The following is a 20,276-nucleotide window of genomic DNA, read 5'->3' as shown; positions in this document are numbered from 1 at the left end:
CTTGTGGGAGGAAACCGGAGCACCCGGAGGAAACCCACGCAGATACAGAGTAGGTGGGGGAAACTGTTCGCCCTCGTAAAAGGGTCGAGACCACAACATTTCTGTGATTCTGTGAGTCGGTCAGAATGTACAAACATAAGAAAGAAATCGAAAATGTTGTCCATTGATTTCAGCCTTCTCGTATTGTAGCTTTGAGGCTGATATCTAACTGCAGTTCAAATACACTTAAGTCTTTCATTTTGTCCTTCCAGCTGGTCGATCGGCTCAAGTAGTTTTTCAGTAAAAAAAAAATTTAAATAAAGGTAGTCATGTTTTCAATCTTATGTCCTCTAAACCACCTTTCCAGTGGACAGGACCCTGGCTTCTCTAATCCTTCCTACGCAGCTTATATTTGGGATCATTCTTGCTGTCCCTCACTGCACCCGTCTAATGACAACCGGTGTGTTCAAAATCCAAGTGTGCTCAACCAAGTGTGATGTGGAGCCTCAGTGTAACCTCTTGTTGAATTTTACTTCCCACTATTCTGGATGCGTATCCCAATAATCATATTTGCCTTTCTAATTGTTTCTTCACATTGTCTTGACATTGAAAGGACCGCCTACTGTTACTCCCAGATCCTTTTCACAGTATGTAGGAAACCAATTCTCGACATTCAACGTCTATGGTGCCCCTTCTTTCAGTATCCAATGCTTTACATATCTCAGATTACATTCAATTAACATTCCACTGAATAACAACCCAGATCCTCAGCCAAACGCCAACCCCATCCTTTGTCCACTGCACTCCGTTTTAATGCTGGCTGCAAACTTTAATTTGACAAATAGTTTAATTTTCAGCTGTTTGGAAGATAGAACATAGAATCTACAGTGCAGAAGGAGGCCATTCGGCCCATCGAGTGTGCACCGACCCACTTAAGCCCTCACTTCCACCCTATCCTCCAAATCCAATAACCCCTCCTAACCTTTTTGGACACTAAGGGCAATTCAGCATGCCCAATCCACCTAACCTGCACGTCTTTGGACCGTGGGAGGAAACCGGAGCACCCGGAGGAAACCCACGCAGACACGGGGAGAATGTGCAGACTCCGCGCAGACAGTGACGCAGCGGGGAATCGAACCTGGCACCCTGCCGCTGTGAAGCCACAGTGCCAGCCACTTGTGCTACCGTGCTGCCACATTTACCAACACAATTCGAGGTGCAAGCAACAGGTCCCTGCGGCACTGGAGTCTCCATTCCTGGGGCAAAGCCACAAATACTGCGGACGCTGGGAACCTGAGATAAAAACAGAAAGTGCCGGAAAACCTGGATCTTCTGGTCTCGCCAGGCTGGAAGGGATTTGCCACTGAATCCACCCCACGCCTCTGAGAGACCCGGAGCACGGTTGGCGTGAGCAGAGGTTCCCGCCGGGGTGAACAGCCGGGAAATCCCAGAGTTAACATTTTGACCCCGGAGGACTCAGAAGGAGGGTCACATCGGACTCGAAACGTTAACTCTGTTTCTCTCTCCACAGACGCTGCCGGGCCTAATGAGTTTTCCGAACATTTCTGTTCTCCCTTTACGAGTTTTGTTTGCTTTAGTCTTGTTCACTCTTTTACTCAGTCCCACATTGTAACCTGGACCGCTATAAATTTCACTTTTAAAATAGAAGCCTTCAGAACGGAATAGAATTCCTTCTGAGCAGAAAGGCCATTCGGCCCATCGCGTATACACTGACCCTCTGAAAGAGCACCCTACCGAGCCCCACTACCCCACCCTAACCCCATAACCCCACCTAACTTGTGTAGTGATCTGCATATCTGTGTATAAGATACTACAAGCACAACAACAACAAGAAGCATAGCAAAAACAACAGCAACAACAAGCGCGACAAAAACAACAACAAGAACGACAACAAAAGCAACAAAGACAGAAACAACAACAATGAAACAACGACCTGTGCGACATGGTACAACTCTGCACATGAAGGACAATGCAACATTACACTCAAAAACAATGACAAGAGTACAAACATACCATGGCATGGCAAAGAATCTCATGAATTCACATTTGCCCCAGAACAAACAAGCACACCAACTTTCAAGGCAGATGACACACTAAATCGATACTACAAGCACAGAAAAAAGTCCACGTCAGTCAAACAAGTGGTTCGACCATTCGAACACCTCGTGATGACTTGTTGGTTACTTAAAACACAAGAACACTTGATGATATTAACAAAGAAATTACAATATCAATATCACCACATCAACAACAGAAATAAAAACTCAACCGAACAAATTCATAAAGTTTGGACTCATAAATGTTATTATTAAGATTGGACTCATAAATATTAATTGAGTTTGTATAATAACCAATATCATCACCACTTGTACAGATATACATATCATAAATAATCTAACTGTTTTGTACAATTTTCTTTAACACTGTACAGAAAATATGTAAAAGAAAAAAGGGGCGATGTAGTGATCTGCACATCTGTGTATATACAAGGGGTCAATGTAAATGTAATACAACTAAGCAATCACTAGAGGGAGCACGGGAGATGTATAAATACAGACAAACAGGAAGTCAGAGACTCATCACAGGAATGGCAGCTGGTGAGCAGGACACAGACAGCTCAGATGTAACATAGTATAAGCGCTGGAGAGAGAACAAACTCAAAATAAAGCACCTACTTCAACTGTAAGACTACGAGCTTTATTCAGACACAAGGAATAACACAATCTACGCATCTTTAGACACTAAGGGACAATTGAGCACAGCCAATCCACCTAACATGCGCATTTCGGATTGTGAGAGGAAATCGGAGGAAACCCATACAGACACAGGGAGCTTTAATTCCCGGCTTGAGTCACTATCTGTGCAGAGTCTGCAGGTTCTCCCTGTGTCTGCGTGGGTTTCCTCCGCGTGCTCCGGTTTCTTCCCACAAGTCCCGAAAGACGTGCTAGTTAGGTGAATTGAACGCTCTGAATTCTCCCTCTGTGTAGCCGAACAGGCGCCGGAGTGTGGCAACTAGGGGATTTTCACAGTAACTTCATTGCAGTGTTAATGTAAGCCTACTTGTGACAATAATAAAGATTATTATTATTATTAGAAAGTGCAAACTCTACACAAGGCCGAAGTTGAACCGGGGTCCCTGGGGCTGCAGAGCAGCAGTGCTGTGGCCCTGTGAAATGTTGCAAGCAATTAGGAAGACAAATGATATGTTGCCCTCTATCGCCAGAGGGTTTGAATTCAGGAGTAACGAGGCCTTGCTGCAATCGTGTTAGTGGGGTTGCCAACCCTCCTGGGATGACTGGGGGTCCCCTGGAAATGGCCTCAATCCGCCAAAGACCAAACAAAGCATTCTGGGGGCATACCAGCTCCTGGCAAAGACAACTGGGACTGTCTGCCAACCAATCACAGCCCGGTGTCGGGTGCCACCAGGCCTTCCGTGTGTCTGGGACTAGCCGGCAGGCAATCACAGCCTGGATTCTGCGCCGGCGGGATTCTCTGTTTTGCCGGCAGCCCGGGGGTTTCCCGACGGCGTGGGGCTGCCCCACAATGGGAAACGGCAGGGTGAAACAGAAATGTGGCACAGAAGGGCGGAGAATCCAGCTCCCTATATCTGGAAGCTGCTCCCCTACCCACAGAAAAGCCAGAGTTGGCACAGGCCACAGTTGTTGCCAATTTGCACCGGAGGCGCCAATAATGTTGCCCTTTTTAATATTGAGTGATATTGCTTTCAGAGTCGCCAGGTATCAAATGATACCACCACAAGGTTCAACCGGATATTGATCAAAGACCCAACAACCAGTCAGTTAGTTCAAGTTCAATAATGGTTTATTTAGAACATAGAACATAGAACAATACAGCGCAGTACAGGCCCTTCGGCCCACGGTGTTGCACCGAAACAAAAGCCATCTAACCTACACTATGCCGTTATCATCCATATGTTTATCCAATAAACTTTTAAATGCCCTCAATGTTGGCGAGTTCACTACTGTAGCAGGTAGGGCATTCCACGGCCTCACTACTCTTTGCATCAAGAACCTACCTCTGACCTCTGTCCTATATCTATTACCCCTCAGTTTAAAGTTATGTCCCCTCATGCCAGCCATTTCCATCCGCGGGAGAAGGCTCTCACTGTCCACCCTATCCAACCCCCTGATCATTTTGTATGCCTCTATTAAGTCTCCTCTTAACCTTCTTCTCTCCAACGAAAAAAACCTCAAGTCCATCAGCCTTTCCTCATAAGATTTTCCCTCCATACCAGGCAACATCCTAGTAAATCTCCTCTGCACCCGCTCCAAAGCCTCCACGTCCTTCCTATAATGCGGTGACCAGAACTGTACCCAATACTCCAAATGCGGCCGTACCAGAGTTCTGGATAGTCAGAGGCTTTTCCCCAGGGTAGAGGGGTCAATTACTAGGGGGCATAGGTTTAAGGTGAGAGGGGCAAGGTTTAGAGTAGATGTACGAGGCAAGTTTTTTACGCAGAGGGTAGTGGGTACCTGGAACTCGCTACCGGAGGAGGTAGTGGAAGCAGGGACGATAGGGACATTTAAGGGGCATCTTGACAAATATATGAATAGGATGGGAATAGAAGGATACGGACCCAGGAAGTGTAGAAGATTGTAGTTTAGTCGGGCAGTATGGTCGGCACGGGCTTGGAGGGCCGAAGGGCCTGTTCCTGTGCTGTACATTTCTTTGTTCTTTGTTCTTTGTAGCTGCAACATGACCTCCCGACTCCGGAACTCAATCCCTCTACCAATAAAGGCCAACACTCCATAGGCCTTCTTCACAACCCTATCAACCTGGGTGGCAACTTTCAGGGATCTATGTACATGGACACCTAGATCCCTCTGCTCATCCACACTTTCAAGAACTTTACCATTAGCCAAATATTCCGCATTCCTGTTATTCCTTCCAAAGTGAATCACCTCACACTTCTCTACATTAAACTCCATTTGCCACCTCTCAGCCCAGCTCTGCAGCTTATCTATATCCCTCTGTAACCTGCTACATCCTTCCACACTATCGACAACACCACCGACTTTAGTATCGTCTGCAAATTTACTCATCCACCCTTCTGCGCCTTCCTCTAGGTCATTGATAAAAATGACAAACAGCAACGGCCCCAGAACAGATCCTTGTGGTACTCCACTTGTGACTGTACTCCATTCTGAACATTTCCCATCAACCACCACCCTCTGTCTTCTTTCAGCTAGCCAATTTCTGATCCACATCTCTAAATCACCCTCAATACCCAGTCTCTGTATTTTCTGCAATAGCCTACCGTGGGGAACCTTATCAAACGCTTTGCTGAAATCCATATACACCACATCAACTGCTCTACCCTCATCTACCTGTTCAGTCACCTTCTCAAAGAACTCGATAAGGTTTGTGAGGCATGACCTACCCTTCACAAAGCCATGCTGACTATCCCTGATCATATTATTCCTATCTAGATGATTATAAATCTTGTCTCTTATAATCCCCTCCAAGACTTTACCCACTACAGACGTGAGGCTCACCGGTTTACACACGAGATTAACTCACACATGCAACATAAAAACACTACAAGCTAAATTACACCTAACACTACAACAACCTGTACTTAATTTCAGGCACCCGGCTTTATGCAGAGGGACAAGGCCTTTGTTCGGATCTGGAGTGGCTGGGTCTGGAGAAGTGACTTCGGTTCTGCTGGGCTCATCCGTCTGGTAGCGATCGTTGGTCTTGAACTTGTCTTCTGGTCGCGGTGCTGCAGTTGGCTTCAGGTATAGGCCGGGCCGAAGAGTGCCGGTGTGCCGGGGCCAAAAGAGACCGAACACATGGCAGTGTCTCTCTTTATCCTTTGGGGTTTCGCGCTCCTTTTGGGCGGTCCTTAGCTTCGGACCCAATAATTCGGCAGGCTTCGATTACTGCCTTCAATTTGAGCCAATAAAGGAGCGGGTGCCTTGATGGCTGGGCGTGTCCTGAGCGGTCATTGACCTTGGCTGTTTGGGCTTCCTGGGCGAAGGGAGTGGCGCCAATGTGTCTGGAATTGTATCCGATACCTGAGTACCAGTCCTTTGTCCTGGGGAACTGGGTCATTAGAATGCAAATCGGCTGGGGGTTTCGATACTAGAACAAAGAACAAAGAACAAAGAAATGTACAGCACAGGAACAGGCCCTTCGGCCCTCCAAGCCCGTGCCGACCATACTGCCCGACTAAACTACAATCTTCTACACTTCCTGGGTCCGTATCCTTCTATTCCCATCCTATTCATATATTTGTCAAGATGCCCCTTAAATGTCCCTATCGTCCCTGCTTCCACTACCTCCTCCGGTAGTGAGTTCCAGGCACCCACTACCCTCTGCGTAAAAAACTTGCCTCTTACATCTACTCTTAACCTTGCCCCTCTCACCTTAAACCTATGCCCCCTAGTAATTGACCCCTCTACCCTGGGGAAAAGCCTCTGACTATCCACTCTGTCTATGCCCCTCATAATTTTGTATACCTCTATCAGGTCGCCCCTCAACCTCCTTCGTTCCAGTGAGAACAAACCGAGTTTATTCAATCGCTCCTCATAGCTTATGCCCTCCATACCAGGCAACATTCTGGTAAATCTCTTCTGCACCCTCTCTAAAGCCTCCACATCCTTCTGGTAGTGTGGCGACCAGAATTGAACACTATACTCCAAGTGTGGCCTAACTAAGGTTCTATACAGCTGCAACATGACTTGCCAATTCTTATACTCAATGCCCCGGCCAATGAAGGCAAGCATGCCGTATGCCTTCTTGACTACCTTCTCCACCTGTGTTGCCCCTTTCAATGACCTGTGGACCTGTAACAAAGAACAAAGAACAAAGAAATGTACAGCACAGGAACAGGCCCTTCGGCCCTCCAAGCCCGTGCCGACCATACTGCCCGACTAAACTACAATCTTCTACACTTCCTGGGTCCGTATCCTTCTATTCCCATCCTATTCATATATTTGTCAAGATGCCCCTTAAATGTCCCTATCGTCCCTGCCTCCACTACCTCCTCCGGTAGTGAGTTCCAGGCACCCACTACCCTCTGCGTAAAAAACTTGCCTCGTACATCTACTCTAAACTTTGCCCCTCTCACCTTAAACCTATGCCCCCTAGTAATTGACCCCTCTACCCTGGGGAAAAGCCTCTGACTATCCACTCTGTCTATGCCCCTCATAATTTTGTATACCTCTATCAGGTCGCCCCTCAACCTCCTTCGTTCCAGTGAGAACAAACCGAGTTTATTCAATCGCTCCTCATAGCTTATGCCCTCCATACCAGGCAACATTCTGGTAAATCTCTTCTGCACCCTCTCTAAAGCCTCCACATCCTTCTGGTAGTGTGGCGACCAGAATTGAACACTATACTCCAAGTGTGGCCTAACTAAGGTTCTATACAGCTGCAACATGACTTGCCAATTCTTATACTCAATGCCCCGGCCAATGAAGGCAAGCATTCAGTACTCCTAGATCTCTTTGACTTTCAATACTCTTGAGGGTTCTACCATTCACTGTATATTCCCTACCTGCATTAGCCCTTCCAAAATGCATTGCCTTACTGTCTGGTTCTCTGTTAGCAAATATACATTTAGGCTCTGAGTTTGCCTGAATCCTGTATTGGCCATATTTCCCTTGAGTCTTTGCAAGATTCCATGTTTACTTTGTAAGTGGCCATCCCAGATGGCTACACAGTCTACAGACCACCTGAGCAGTGCTCCAATCAATTGAGGCTGCAGAGCTGGACAAAAGGACGCTGATTATGAGCCAAAGATTAGGCTCGGCTGTGACTGGTTGAATGCTGGTATAGAGATTAATTATGGTTACTCATGGTATTAACTAGTTATTTCTCGAGTGTCACACCCTCTCACCACATCTCCGGCTTTCCGTGACGTCCCTGCTGCCAACCTTTCCCAGAATATATCTGACTGGAGTTGGTAACCCAATGTCGAGGGCCTTGTCACACCTGGAGTATTGTGTACAGTTCGGTCTCCTTACCTGCATGTACTTAACGTAGGGTAAGTGCAAGGCAGATTCACCAGACTGATTCCTGGGCTTGAGGGGTTGTTCTACGAGGAGAGCTTGAGGAGGCTGGGCCTGGATTCCCTCGAATTTAGAAGAATGAGAAACAATGCCATTGTGACATACTCAATTCTAACAGCAGTCAGCAAGGTCGAAGCAGGAAGGATGTTTCCCCTGGCCGGAGGGGTGTAGGACCAGGGGACATGCTTTCCAAATAAGGGACAGGCCATTAGGGACTGAGATGAGGAGAATGTTCTTCACTCAGTGGGTAGTGAATGTTTGGAATTCTCTAACCCAGAGGCTCTGGAGGCCAAATCACTGAGCATGTTCAAAACAGAAATCGATAGATATGACAGCACAGTAGCACAGTGGTTAGCACTGTTGCTTCACAGCTCCAGGGTCGCAGGTTTGATTCCCGGCTTGGGTCACTGTCTGTGCGGAATCTGCACGTTCTCCCGGTGTCTGCGTGGGTTTCCTCCGGGTGCTCCGGTTTCCTCCCGCAAATCACGAAAGACGTGCTTGTTAGGTGAATTGGACATTCCGAATTCTCCCTCTGTGTACGCAAACAGGTGCCGGAATGTGGCAACTAGGGCATTTCATAGTAACTTCATTGCAGTGTTAATGTAAGCCTACTTATTATGACATCAAGGGGTCTGGGATAGTTCAGGAAGTTGGTGTTGAGGTAGCGGATCGACCATGATCTAGTTGAATGATGGAGCTGGCTCGAGGGGCCGAGTGGCCTATTCCTCCTATTTCCTATGTGGAAACTAAGATGGCTGCTTAAAATTCCATCGGCAGACCTTCAGACAAACGATGAGATGCTTGAAATTGCAAAACAAAGCTCTTCAAAAATGACATTCAGAAAAGAAAATGTCTGAATTTCAGCCATGTGATCGGAGCTGAAAAGTTGCAGAGAACTCTTCCAGACGGCAAAGGGGAGGGCAGCGGAAAGAGGGCTGGACCGAGGTGCAGTTGGATGAGGGACGTCATTGAGAGGATGGAGATGAGCTACAGTGGAATTGTGAGGGTGGGACAAGGCAAACAAGAGTGACATAACAGACCAGCAGATCTCCTGGTAAGAGCAGCTCCGGGCAGAGTGAGAGAGATGATGAAGCAAGAACATTTTTGTTCTTTGTCAAATTGGTTTAAATGATGTGCCCAAAGGGAAATAATCCAGATGGCAGCACTGACAACTTGTTAATGCTGAAGTACATTAACTGGTTACAAAGCTGAGGTTTGCATGTTCATAGAGGTGAGCATTTGTGTTGTTGACAGAACGGATTATGTGGCTGGGCCTGGACACAGGGGCAGGAATTTTCACGATAAACAGGAGACCACGCTCCACCTAGTTTTCCTTTCGCAATCCTGTCAGTGGTGTGTTGTAATGATACTGGAGAACTTGGTTAATCAGAGCAATCAATCTCCATCAACTCGTCTTTTCAGTAGACCCAGACATGAAGCGAGGGAAGACTCCGATGGAAAGCTTTGGGGACCACAGGAACAGCTGACTTTCGAACGCCTAACCACGCTACACTGGCCATATGTCATGTGTCAGTTTGCTCAGATATGTTCCCAAATAATATTTTCCAAAAGAAGCCAATCTAATTTGCATTTGAATGAATCAACACTTTCTGCTTCATGAATCTCTCTCTCGATACTGTTCAGGTTGACGCGCCATAATGTTTCGATAGATATGATTTGACGACACTCCCTTAACCATGTCGTCTAGTTTCCTGTTCAGGACAAGGTGAAATATCTCAGTATGTTTATCGTTTTCCAGCCTCTGTAGAATCCTGACAGCAACAATCATATTACCACTCAGCCTTCTCTTTTGCTGTTTGAACCAGGCCCAATTTACATCACTGCTGCTCATCATCCAATTCCTTAATTTCCTGTCTGTGTGGGTTTCCTCCAGGTGCTCCGGTTTCCTCCCACAGTCCAAAGATGTGCAGGTTAGGTGGATTGGCCGTGCTAGATTGCCCCTTATTGTCCAAAGGTTAGGTGGGGTTACACGGTTACGGGGATAAGGTGGGGGATTGGGCCAGGTGTTGATGTACTATCAATAATCACGAGACAAAATGGTGAACAATTGAGGCTTTATTGCACTAGATGTTAAGCCTCCTGCAGCTGGAACCAGAATAGAGGCAGTGCAGGAGAGTGCACACTCTTATACTGAGCCTGCTGGGTGGAGCCAGCAGGCCGGAGATTATGGTACTGCCACTGTACTACAGTCAATACAGTAAACCCCGGCCTGCTGGCTCCACCCAGCAGGCTCAGTATAAGAGTGTTCACTCTCCTGCACTGCCTCCATTCTGGTTTCAGCTGCAGGAGGCTTAACATCTAGTGCAATAAAGCTTCAATTGTTCATCATTTCATCTCATGGTTATTGATGGTGCATCAATTTATTGCACTAGAATTCTAAAGATGAACATCTTAATCAAGCCGGGTCACCTGGAGCTGAACCCTCATGCAGCCGACGCCACTGCCACTTTCGAGCACTGGCTAGCCTGCTTCGAAGGATATCTCGGAGCATCCACAGAAGCCCTCTCAGACCGTAATACACGTAGTGTATAACCAGTGGTGTTTACCACAGGTGGGATGCTCTTTCGGAGGGTCAGCGCAGACTTGATGAGCCGAATGGCCTCCTGCGCTGTAGGGATTCTGTGGTTCCACGACTAGACAGGGTAGATGCAAGAAGGATGTGCCCGGAGGTGGGGGAGTCCAGAACCATTGGTCACAGCCTCAGGATACAGGATAAATCATCTAGGACTGAGATGAGGAGAAGTTTCTTCACCCAGCGAGTGATCGGCCTGTGGAATTCGCTACCACAGAAAATAGGTTACTGAGTTGGATGATCAGCCATGATCATAATGAATGGGAGGAGCAGGCTCGAAGGGCCGAATGGCCTCCTCCCGCTTCCATTTTCTATGTATTCAATCTTATTCAAGGGCCATAGTTAGTGAACAAGCCCGATTTCAATCTTGTGATCCTCTGAGATGAAACAGGGTCAACAGCCTAGGTTGCCCAGAGAGTGTTGTGGTTGGAACTAGGCCTGAATAGAATGAAAGGTAACCAGCTTCTGTTACGAGATGACAATTCTGTCACGACTATCCCTTGAGCAGTATGAAGTTATCCCAGCTTCTTTACATGGCAGCCAGGAACTGGCCAGATGAATAACGTTGCTGTGTCTATAGCAAGGTCCACCCTTTGGACATCTGCAGTGGAATGTTATACAATGGAGTGTGCTGATGGACTTTAGTCAAAGGCAGCAAGCCGCACTTGACAGAATTTGATGAAGCAGTGAACTTGAATCAGAATAGAGGTTGGTCTGTTCTTTCAAAGGAACAGTCACCTGTATAATTAATAAGCTGTGACATATTTACCCGAGCCAAAGTCACACAAGACATTCTCTGTGGCTCTGAGCGAGTTACCTTTTTTCTTTGTTCTCCTCGTCTTCTTTGCTGCCTTTGATACCGTCAACCGCCCGGCCCTTCTCCACCCACCCCCTCTCATCAGCCGAAGTCTTCAAAAGAAAATCGAGTCATTAACTGAAGGGAAAATAATTGCGGGGTTATGGGGAAAGGGTGGAGTGAGTGGGACGGGGTGGGTTGTTTTGGCAGAGGGCCAGCATGAACACAGGGCCACTAGGGCTGAATGGCCCCCCTTTTATGCTGGAACCCCCAGGTTGGGGCACCATTTAAAAATGAGCTCCTCAGTTCAGGAAATGACGCTAAGTGTGGCCTCGGGGGTGGGGGGGGGGGCTGCGTTCCCTGCCGGGGCATGGAAACAAGCCCCGCTTGATAGAGGTTAGCGGTGTAAACAGACCCGCTAGTCCCGCCCTGAACAGACTCCATTTTGTTTCGGGCAGATCGCGCCCCTAGTTTTGAAACTATCGCCGATTGTTGTAAAAACCCATCTGGTTCATTAATGCCCTTCAGGGAAGGAAATCTGCCGCCCTTACCTGGTCTGGCCGACACATGACTCCAGACCCACAGCAATGTGTTCAGCAATGTGGGGATGGTTTAACACAGCGGGCTAAACAGCTGGCTTATGATGTAGAACAAAACCAGCAGTGCAGGTTCAATTCCCGCGCCGGCCTCCCCGAACAGGCGGCGGAATGTGGCGACTAGCGGCTTTTCACTTCATTGAAGCCGACTTGTGACAATAAGCGATTATTGTTATTAGGTGATTGACTCTTAACTGCCCCTCTGAAATGGCCGAGCGGGAGACTCAGTTCGAGGACTGTAAGGGATGGGCAGCAAATGCTGACCAGCCGGTGACGGCTGCATCTCATGAAATAATTTTTTTGATTAAATTTTCACACAAAATTGTTTAAAACTTAATCGCCCAGGGTGGGGTCTGCACTGGAAAAGAAAACCTTTTAAAAAAAATAAATTTAGAGTACCCAATTACTTTTTTCCAATTAAGGGGCAATTTCATAGAATCATAGAATTTACAGTGCAGAAGGAGGCCATTCAGCCCATCGAGTCGGCACCGGCTCTTTGAAAGAGCACCCTACCCAAGCCCACACCTCCACCCTATCCCCATAACCCAGTAACCCCACCCAACACTAAGGGCAATTTTGGACACTAAGGGCAATTTAGCACGGCCAATCCACCTAACCTGCACATCTTTGGACTGTGGGAGGAAACCGGAGCACCCGGAGGAAACCCACGCACACATGGGGAGAACGTGCAGACTCCACACAGACAGTAACCCAAGCCGGGAATCGAACCTGGGACCCTGGCACTGTGAAGCAATTGTGCTAACCACCATGCTACCGTGCTGCCAATTTAGCGTGGCCAATCCACCTACCCTGCACATCTTTGGGTTGTGGGGCTGAAACCCACGCAAACACGGGGAGAATGTGCAAACTGCACACGGACAGTGACCCGGGGCCGGGATTCGAACCTGCGTCCTCAGCACCGTAGGCAGCAGTGCTTACCACTCCGCCACCCTGCCCTGGAAAAGAACATCTTAAGGTGGGTTGTGTAGTTATGCAGAATTTGGGACGAAACAAATTCATGTAAATTTACTGTGAAACATGGGCAGCATTATTTCTTTGGACTGCCTACTAGGAATCAATTATTTTTAGCTCTGAAACTTCAAGGGAGGTTGACCGTAAACCGATCTGAGCATTGTGAAGAGAGAGAGACGAGCTCACACTTTCATTTAGGCAGGGTTAAAGGTTTGCTGCTCTGGGCTGCGTGGAGATGGTTCCCGAGCATTTGGAAGTAAATTGTCCTGGTGACACACATTTGGGGGCAGGCAGTGACGTAGTGGTATTGTCACTGGATGAGTAATGGGCCGGAGTAACATGCTGGGGACCCCGGTTCAAATCCCACACGGCAGGTGGTGGAATTTGAATTCACTAAAAATCTGGAATTAAAAGTCGAGTGTTGTAAAAACCCAGGTGGTTTGTGGGTGACTCTTAAATACCCTCTGGAACTGACTGAACAAGCCACTCAGTTCAAGTGTGCTCAGGGATCGGCAGCAAATGCTAGCCCAACCAGCGATACATGAATGAAATGAATGAAAATCGCTTATTGTCACAAGTAGGCTTTAAATGAAGTTACTGTGAAAAGCCCCTAGTCGCCACTTTCCGGCACCTGTTCGGGGAGGCTGGTACGGGAATTGAACCGTGCTGCTGGCCTGCCTCGGTCTGCTTTAAAAGCCAGCGATTTAGCCCAGTGTGCTAAACCAGCCCCAGTGGTTTACTTAGAAAATAGAAGCAGGAGGAGGCCATTCGGCCCCTCGAGCCTGCGCCCGCCATTCATTGTGATCAATGGGATTCCCACATCCCACGAATGAATGAAAAGAAAAATTGCCTGTGGCAGAATCCTTGGTTAACTGGGGAGGGTGACAGGATGGTGAGTGATGCAGTTGCCTCATTTCGACCATCAGTGAAAACCTGGTGAGAATGAGTTTGAAACATCTGCCGTCTGCCCGCCCTCGCTCCTCACAAGCTAGCGGAGAATGGCAGCTGCATCAGCTTTCCAGGTCAGGTCAGGACAGGCCCGTTCCTCCTGAATGTTCGGTATTCATTGATCTCCTGTCCAGCCGCGCTGACGTGTTAACACCAGAATGTTTGTTGGTATGTAGGTCTGATTCCCGCATGGACAGAAGCTACCTCCAGCCTTCCCGATGAAGCAGACAATGTGAACCGGGGCCGGGGGCGGGGGGAGTCCGAACACGAAGACAACTCGGGAAGAGTCTGTACTGGTGAGTTGTGCAAACCATACCCCCATTCGCTTCATTTAGTAACATGTTCACTCTGTTTATTGTTATTCAAGTGTTTATCGCTGGGGATTTACACTGATGTTCAGGCCATTTCTGGTGATTTGAGTTTCCTGCCTTGACCCAACAAGTAACAACTTGCATTTAGATAGAGCCTTTTCATGTGGAAAAGCTTCTCAGGGCAAATTGCCAGGGGGCTCATCAGACATAATTGGGCTGTTGTCAAAGGAAGAGATATTCACAGAGGGCGATGGATGGCTGAGTCAGAGACTGGGGGCGGGATTCTCTAATAATGGAGCTATGTCCCCATGCCGGCGAACGACTCAGGCGTCAACGGTCCCCGATAATGGCGAATGCTCCCCATCCTAGGCGGCAAGGTTGCCGCCGGAGCGGTCCCCGCAGCTCCAGCCGGCGGGGAACGGCCCGCGCGAGTTCGCGCAAAGCGCGGAACGGCCCGCGTATTTGCGCACATGCGCAGAACGACCGGCGTATTCTCACGCATGCGCGGGGGTTCCCTTCTCCACGCCGGCCCCCGGGAAATATGGCGGAGCCCTACAGGGGCCCGTCGCGGAGTAAAGTAGGCCCCCACGGAACCGGCCCACCCGCTGATCGGTAGGCCCCGATCGTGGACCAGGCCACCGTGGGGGCCCACCCGGGATCGGATCCCCACGCCCCCCCCCTTCCAGGACGGCCCCCACACACTCACCTTCTAGGACCCGCCGTGTGGTGGGAGGTGAGTAATCCACACCGGCGTTACTCGGCCAAACTCGTCGGCCACTCGGCCCATCGGGGCCCGGAGAATCGCCGGGGGGGGGGTGTCCGCTGTCAACGTCCCCCGACCAGCACTGCAGGAATCCCGCGGGTGCCCGAAAAACGGCGCTGGAGAATGGGGAAGCCGGCCTTGGGGCGGAGAATCCCGACCTGGGGGTTTCCCAAGGTTCTCAGAGGGGAGATGTGGTGGGGGCCAGGGGAATTCTATCATCCTGGGAGGAATGTGCAGGGTTCGGGGGAAAGGATGATGGAGTGGGACTAGGACTTAGCGAGTTGCTCTCGCAGAGGGCCAGCACTGACGCAATGGGCCGAAAGGCCTCCTATGTGTTGTAACCATTCTTTGGGCCAGATTTTGCAGCTGGGTGGGGGAAGCTCATCCTCCGGAAGGGTAACTGACCTATAGAAAGGCCATCCAGTGCCGATAACACCCTTCAGGTGGCCTTCACTGCCCGAGAGTGGGACTTTGCTCCTCAATGTGAGGAAGCTGTGCCCTGGAAAGTTGCTGGCCAAACAGGGCAACGGAGAACATCGATGCTGTCCAAAGTGAGGTACATCCCTGACCTTTCAGAAAAGAATCAGGCACCTTAAGGAGCAGGTATGGAGGCAGGTTTTGGAGACCAGATGGGAAAGCACAAAGAGGGGGCATCATCTTGGGCGTTTGTCCCAATGTGATAGGGCTGTGGGAGGAAACCGGAGCACCCGGAGGATCCAGGGGCTGGTTTAGCTCACTGCGCTAAATCGCTGGCTTTTAAAACAGACCAAGGCAGGCCAGCAGCACGGTTCAATTCCCGTACCAGCCTCCCCGAACAGGCGCCGGAATGTGGCGACTAGGGGCTTTTCACAGTAACTTCATTGAAGTCTACTCGTGACAATAAGCAATTTTCATTTCATTTCAAACCCACGCAGACACAGGGAGAACGTGCAGACTCCACACAGACAGTGACCCAAGCGGGAATCAAACCTGGGACCGTGGCGCTGTGAAGCCATAGTGCTAACCACTGTGCTACTGTGGTGCCCTCTCAGTTCATCTCAAAATCACTGCCACAACCCCCTTCCTCGAAAACTTACCGCCGTCTGTCCCTGGAAACAACCGTCCCATCTCCAGTTACACTTTCCTCTCCGAAATCCCGAAATTCCTGCTGCAGTGTTCCTGAAACTCCGCAATGGAATCTCTTCAACAGCTTTCCACCCCTAACCCAAATATATCATTGAAGTCCTTTATATAAGTCCTGAGTGATGGCTCTTCAACCCCAGCAGCCTTTGGGACAATCAGGCATGTGTGAGGACTAATGAGACTTAGCAGGCCACCGACAAGCGGGCGGAGAAGGGAAACCAAGCGAGGGTAGGCCGGAGGGGCTGTTTGCACGGAGAAGCGATGCACTGCGATTCCACCAATAACCAATAATAACTCGCTGAACACTTTGACAAAGAGTCATCCAGACTCGAAACGTCAGCCCCCTTTTCTCTCCGCAGATGGTGTCACACTTGCTCACATTGTCCAGTACTGTCTGTTTTTGTTTCAGATTCCAGCATCCGCAGTAACTGGCTTTGATTAACCCACTGCCACTGGTAATACAGGTAGCACTCAAATTGGCAGCATAATCAACATAAGACAGTAACTCACTAAATTGGGCGGCACGGTACCGCAGTGGTCAGCATTGCTGCCTTACAGCGTCAGGATCCCAGGTTCGATTCCAGCCTTGGGTCACTGTCTGTGCGGAGTCTGCACATTCTCCCCGTGTCTACGTGGGTTTCCTCCGGGTGCTCCGGTTTCCTCCCACAGTCCAAAGACGTGCAGGTTAGGTGGATGGGCCATGCTAAATTGCCCTTAGTGACCAAAAAGGTTAGGAGGGGTTATTGGGTTACGGGGTTAGGGTGGAAGTGAAGGCTTAAGTGGGTCGGTGCAGACTCGATGGGCCGAATGGCCTCCTTTTGTATTCTATTTTCTATGTTAGGTGGATTGACCGTGCTAAATTACCCCTTTGCGTCCAAAGATGCGCAGGTTAGGTGGATTGGCCGTGCTAAATTAACCCTTTGTGTCCAAAGATGCGCAGGTTAGGTGGGGTTACGGGGATAGCGTGGGGGAGTGGGCCTAGGTAGGATGCTCCTTCAGAGGGTCAGTGCAGACTCGATGGGCTGAGTGGCCTCCTTCTGCACTGTTGAATTCTATGGCGTACCTGAGCAACATGTTGTTTTACATAAGAACGTAAGAACTGGGAGCAGGAGTAGGCAACCTGGCCCTTCGAGTCAGCTCCGCCATTCAATGAGATCATGGCTGATCTTTTGTGGACTCAGCTCCACTTTCCCGCCCGAACATCATAACCCTTAATCCCTTTCTTCTTCAAAAAACTATCTAGTTTCAGCTGGGATCAGGGTCAATAAAGGAGAATTTACATAAAATAATAATTATGGCATCGCATTGGGCCCTGTCATTCTGGTACGCCCTCCTGTAATGCTCTACATTCCAGCTATTTTACATTTGTCCTCTTCAAACGGTTCCCATTCTCTTTACAGTGATCTTCTCCTTTATTAGATACTTTTTGTGATGTATCCCGCAGGCCCAATAGCTCCCCATGCAAAGGCCTTCATTCCCCCTCACCCCGTGGCTCTTCCAGAGAGCATCCTCGATCTCTGTCCCCCTCATTCCCTCTTTGCCAACCAGTGGAAACAGTACTGGTTGTCCATAATAGGATGCCCAGGTTTCACTCCCCCCACCCCCCCCCCCCACGCCACCCCCTGCCCCGACTGGTTTCCCAATCTGCCCCGTCACTCCATTTCTACTCCCCAGCCCAAGCCCCCTTTCTAGTTTGCCCTCGGAGGGAAGGCTCCAAAATGATCCTCCGCGTCATCCTCCTGCAAAGCTTCCTTTGGGAGGACAGAGGCAGTCGCTGCTTCGGGCCCGTCACAAATTATCCTCTCAATCTTTTTGAGCACACTTAAAGCGCCTAATGGGGAGCATGTCTTTGTTCCATCCTATTAATCAAGCTTCATTAAAAGCAAATATAGCGATCTACATTCACAGTAACATTTCCTGCAAGTGGGCAGCTGAAGTCATTAACCTGTCGCTCGCAGCAGGTTGCATTAGCTGATGTTACAGTGAGCAACTGCCTCATTGAACCTCAGTGAGTTTATGTGAGGCTACTTAACACATGCACGGCTAATGTAGGTAAACGCTACTTCATCTGTTGATGATAAACTTAACTGGTGTTCACCGCAATGGGTCATGGCACTTGGCTGGAACCCCGCTCGCCGGAACTCCTCAGTGTAGCGAGAGATCAGAATGCCATTTATACATGTCATCCCATTCTCCGAGGCCCTCCCGGAAGTGACCCCCGATCCCACCAAACCCCAACGCACTATAGGATGAGAGGGCCGTGCCCCCCCCCCCCACCAAACACCCGCGCAGGGTGCCCCCAGCTCAATCATGCCCACAAAGAAAATGCCAGCCTGGCACCTTTTCAGTGCCAACCTGGTATCCTGGTAGCACCTTTGCCAGCTGGCAGTGCCACCTGGGCACATTGACAGTGCCAGGTTGGCACCCGTATGGTACTGCCAGCATGTCAGGCTGGCAGTGCCAGGGTGCCCAGGTGGCACCAGCTAAGCCAGGGTACCGCCCTGCCCAAAGGGGCATGCACCTGGGGGGTTCTCATCCCCTGGGAGACCCCCATAAGTACCGTCCTGTCTGCTCCCCATTTGTGGGGGCAAGTGCTGAATGGCGTCCGCCCGAAGTCTCCGAGGCAAAGGGGATAGATCCCACTGCCTCAGGTACCTCGGTTATCTGCACACTAGAGCGAGGCCAGCCGTCTTGCTCTGAAATGCAGATTTGCTGAAAAGCGATCCCGTCCACAATGGGCGGGATTTACATCGCAACGTCTTGCGAGATTGCGTGAGACCTCACGAGGCTTTGGGAGCCGGATAGATCCTGGGAACGGGGTCTCCCAGCTTCTATCGGCCATTCTGCTCTGCGGCGAGCTGCGTCGCGGTCGCAACGTGGCCATTAAATCGCGCTCGACGTTTTGAGTTGGTATGACTTCCTCAGAACTAAAGAGAGGGAGAAATGCGTTGGATTATTTTACTGTGTAAGAAGCGGTAGAACAGCTGGAACTGAGTAGAAGATCAATAATTGGGGGGAGCTAGGAGAGATTGCAATAAAGATGTGTCGGTCATGAGACAGGAGAAGTGTTAATTGCAGCAGAAAGTGCTAATAGTTGCATAAATGGTCAGATATCAGAATGTGTTTATGGAAGAGTAAAGGTCAGCACTCAATGAAAGCAACGCGGAAGAACAAGTGGCAGATGGCCCAGTGGGGGAGGGGGAGGGGAGGTTTGCATTGGGACACAAAATGTCTTGGATATAAAAAGAAAGGTCAAGACGGAGGAGAAGGGTCACAGGTGAAATTTATTGAGCTCCATGTTGAGTCCTGGGGGCTGTAACGTGCCGAATCGGTAGATGCTCCTCCAGCTTGCGTTAGGCTTCACTGGAACACTGCAGCAGGCCAAGGATGGACATGTGGGCATGGGAGCGAGGGGCTCAGTTGCTGATGGAATCTAGTTTTGCTCTTCCCCACAAGTAGAAACATCCATCCCTCCCGCCCGCCGTATCCAATCAGAGAGCTTGCTCCAGCATTCAAAGACTTCATTGGCTACAGGAATAGTGCCAGAGGACTGGAGGACAGCAAATGTGGTCCCTTTGTTCAAAAAGGGGAGCAGAGACAACCCCGGCAACTATAGACCGGTGAGCCTCACATCTGTAGTGGGTAAAGTCTTGGAGGGGATTATAAGAGACAAGATTTATAATCATCTAGATAGGAATAATATGATCAGGGATAGTCAGCATGGCTTTGTGAAGGGTAGGTCATGCCTCACAAACCTTATTGAGTTCTTTGAGAAGGTGACTGAACAGGTAGACGATGGTAGAGCAGTTGATGTGGTGTATATGGATTTCAGCAAAGCGTTTGATAAGGTTCCCCACGGTAGGCTATTGCAAAAAATACGGAGGCTGGGGATTGAGGGTGATTTAGAGATGTGGATCAGAAATTGGCTAGCTGAAAGAAGACAGAGGGTGGTGGTTGATGGGAAATGTTCAGAATGGAGTACAGTCACAAGTGGAGTACCACAAGGATCTGTTCTGGGGCCGTTGCTGTTTGTCATTTTTATCAATGACCTAGAGGAAGGCGCAGAAGGGTGGGTGAGTAAATTTGCAGACGATACTAAAGTCGGTGGTGTTGTCGATAGTGTGGAAGGATGTAGC

General features: G+C 49.3%; 1 protein-coding gene across 3 annotated transcripts in view; it reads left to right on the top strand.

Moving 5' to 3' along the window:
* Positions 1-20,276, top strand: part of ndst1b (N-deacetylase/N-sulfotransferase (heparan glucosaminyl) 1b) — a 320,572-nt gene that overhangs the window by 42,070 nt on the left and 258,226 nt on the right. For 2 of the 3 annotated variants that reach the window (XM_072512712.1, XM_072512713.1), the window contains exon 2: positions 14,121-14,240. The exons of the other annotated variant lie outside the window; for it this stretch is intronic. The gene's annotated coding sequence lies outside the window, so the exon portion shown is untranslated. The remainder of the gene's footprint in view (positions 1-14,120; positions 14,241-20,276) is intronic. 3 annotated transcript variants of the gene reach the window in all.

This window comes from Scyliorhinus torazame, chromosome 7 (assembly GCF_047496885.1).
Source record: "Scyliorhinus torazame isolate Kashiwa2021f chromosome 7, sScyTor2.1, whole genome shotgun sequence".
NCBI classification, from domain to species: Eukaryota; Metazoa; Chordata; class Chondrichthyes; order Carcharhiniformes; family Scyliorhinidae; genus Scyliorhinus; species Scyliorhinus torazame.
This window is presented reverse-complemented; position numbering and strand designations above follow the sequence as displayed.